Consider the following 3,538-nt stretch of genomic DNA (forward strand, 5'->3'; position numbering starts at 1 on the left):
GATTAGTTTAGATATAAGAGAGTCCTTAATAAAACACCCAAATGTAATATTAAGGCTAGGATCCAATCACAATATAATATAACTTAGAAGAGGTATGCCGTAATCTAAGCTATATCATATTTGAAAGGTAGGTGAATGACGATTCACCAATTTCCACCACGAAAACCGCAATATTTTAGTATTAGGTTTTTGAATGGTTCTTAGAAATTCCTAGATTCTTTGAGATTCAATGAACTTTTCAAAGGCATGTTTCAATCTCGAGTGTGCCCTCCAAGTTTTGTGACTGGGATACCGAGGATCACAAAACGAGGTGTGAAGTAACCATGCAAATCACTTGGTACCCTTAAAGTTTATCACTCAATCGATGTGCCGGTTAACCACACACGCTCCATCGATACTATAATAAACCCTAAGTCACCCTTTACCTACCTTGTTAAGTCCAAGTTAGTGTGCCGGTTAACCACACACGCTCCACCAACGACTTAATCAAAGTGTAAAGTGTAATTTCATGGAATAGCACCTTATTCACATTTTTCCTAAAGTAACTAAGATTGGGAATTTAATAAAACATTTAGTTACTTTATAATATTCATCATACTTTGAATGAGAATTAATAAGTCCTTGTCTTACCCGTTCGGCTAACGACCCTCCACCGATCAAGCAAGCGGTGGGTGAGAGTGGACACCCATTAAGTCACCATTTTATAGGCAACAACCTTATACCCACCTTATAGACCGGCTTCGTGAATGAGGCGTACTAGCGGTAAGACGACTTTGTTCTTATACATATATATATATATATATATATATATATATATATATATATATATATATATATATATATATAATTATTAAATCATAATAATATAAGTATAAGGGTTGAATTTTAACTTTTAAAATTCTAGGGGTTGGAACTAAAGTTTTAACTTAACTTTACTTGTTCCAAAACTTGAGGGCAAGTTTTGTAAACTTTCAAAACTTTTCATTTCTTGTAACTTATGAGTTTAATAGAGTAATAAAATGAGGACTTTTCATTTTTCCTAACTCTTGTGTTCTTTTAATGGTTTTTAATCCAAGAGACTTTTGGTTTTCCATAACTTGAGGACAAGTTATGGACTCCATTAAAACACATTATGATCATGAATTAATCTACCACATAGGTTACAAATAATTCCTATGATCATCTAAACATCATAAGAACAAGAATATGAATATGAACACTTTCAAGAATCAAAATCACATTTAATCTTTGTAATTTTGATAACTAGTTGTTGTAAATGAGTTAGAAAAGACATTACACCTTCTAAAACAAGTTTTCAAGTACCAAAACATTTTAGGGTAATGATTCTAATCCATTTCCAGCAACTCAAGTCGAAATTCTGCACTCTGTCGACCCTACTCGCCGAGTGCATAAACCTACTCGCCGAGTAGGTTGAAGATACACATGAACTCGACGAGTCCTCCCCATGGACTCGCCGAGTCCATCAGTCAGACAGCAAGATTTTCGACTTTCTTCAACTTTTAAGCACAAATAACAAACAAACAAGCCTAGGCTCTGATACCACTGATGGGTTTTAAGCATTCTAACACTTCCTAAGTGTACATGCAACCCTAATAACCTTGGATCTATGTTTGTCTAATTATCATGCAAAGTTGAATTCCAAGGTTATATTCCTATCTAGCATACATGGGGAACAATTTTAACTTGAATCATAGATAGAATAACTTACCTTGTTGTTGCTTGAGTTCCTTGAAACCTTGTGAGCCTAGCACCCCAAGTGTGATGCCTCAAATGCTTCACACAACACCAAATGCTCTTGGAAAGACTCTTGAGATAACACACACTTCTCAAAATCGGCCAAGCCCTCTAGTTTCTTATGTCTAGCCTTGTGTAGCCAATTTTGTGGAGAATGGGATTCTTATATAGTGTTGACACATCTAGGGTTACACCATGTAAACCCTAATGTGTCATGACTCTTCATTTCCATGACCCATGGGTTTGTAACTCCCATGGAGCATCCATGGAGCATCCTATGGGTAGAACCCAACTTGATAATCCATGGAGCCTCTTAGCCCACTATACAAGATATGAATGATTTACATAATCAACCCATATATTTAATTAGTTATCCTTTGATCACTTAATTAATTCCAAATTAATTCTTGATCAAACTAATCAAATAATATTATTAATATATTAGAACTTATAATATATTAATAATCTCCAAGTGTTATTTCTCTCATTTTAGTCTATCCAATTGCATGGTGCCACGCAACCCAAATGGACCATGCCGGGTCGGGTCAAGTACAAGCCCAAAATAGTTATGGACTTAGACACCTTATCCAACAGTTTTGCCCCGAGCTGGTGGCCACAGAGTAGGCTCGGATGAGCCGGTACTTGGGTGTTCTGAGGAGGGAGATCCGGGAGTTTGTGTCAAACTCCACTTACCATACTTTTACTGAGCTTCATGCGAATGCCAGGAAGCGTGAGATCGAGTTAGAGACTCAGGCCAGGGAGGAGGCCGAGTCTCAGCAGACAGACCGGCGGCCGACTCAGTCTCAGCCGGCAGCCAAGCGGATCAAGTCCGCCGATTCGAGGACGGGAGGTTCGAAGAGCCGCACTTGCGGAAAGTGCGGCAAGGGTCACGATGGGGCGTGTCGAGTCGGTGCTTGCTACAAGTGTGGCAAGGAGGGGCACATTGCTAGGGAGTGTCCCAAGGGATTTACGGTTTGCTTTCATTGCAACCAGACTGGCCATCGGAAGGCCGAGTGCCCTCAGCTTCGTCAGGGATCTGCACCTACTGCCAGGACTACTGAGACCCGACCGGTGAAGGTCGAGGCCCCGAGGGCTCGTGGGAGAGCCTTTCAGCTGACTGCGGAGGAGGTCCGCGCTGCGGCCGATGTCGTGGCAGGTATGTTGTAATTCATGTATTTATTTTAATGTCGAGATGTTATACTTATGTTATTATATGCGTAGGTACTTTCCTCGTGAACTCTGTGCCTGCCTTAGTGTTATTTGACTCGGGTGCGAGTAGGTCCTTTGTATCTTTAGCCTTTAGTCAGCATATCGGCGTTAGTCGTGAGTCGTTGAGTCGACCTTTGAGAGTTTCTATAGCTGACGAGAAAGTGATTCATGCCACGGAGGTTCTTCGGGGATGTGTGCTAGAGATTTTCGGGGTTGGGTTTCCGATTGACCTGATTCCTATTGCGATGGGTGACGTCTGTGTCATCGTGGGCATGGACTGGTTGAGCCGATTTGGCGCTGTCATCGACTGTGAGCGTCAGTTGGTGACTATACGAGACCATAGTGGGGGAGTTCTTTCGGTGTACGGCGAGGGTACCCGTTCGGGATCAACTTTTTGTTCGGCCGCTAGGGCGAGGCAGTGTCTACAGCAGGGCTGTAAGGGTTTTGTGGCGTATGTGATGGATACGCGGGAGGTTTCCGAGAGACCGAAATCAGTGGAGGAGGTTCCTGTGGTGCGCGAGTTTTCAGATGTTTTCCCCGAGGAGTTGCCGGGAGTACCTCCTGTGAGGCAAGT

Source organism: Lactuca serriola, chromosome 6 (assembly GCF_051521515.1).
Source record: "Lactuca serriola cultivar US96UC23 chromosome 6, Lser_US96UC23_V15, whole genome shotgun sequence".
Classification (NCBI taxonomy): domain Eukaryota; kingdom Viridiplantae; phylum Streptophyta; class Magnoliopsida; order Asterales; family Asteraceae; genus Lactuca; species Lactuca serriola.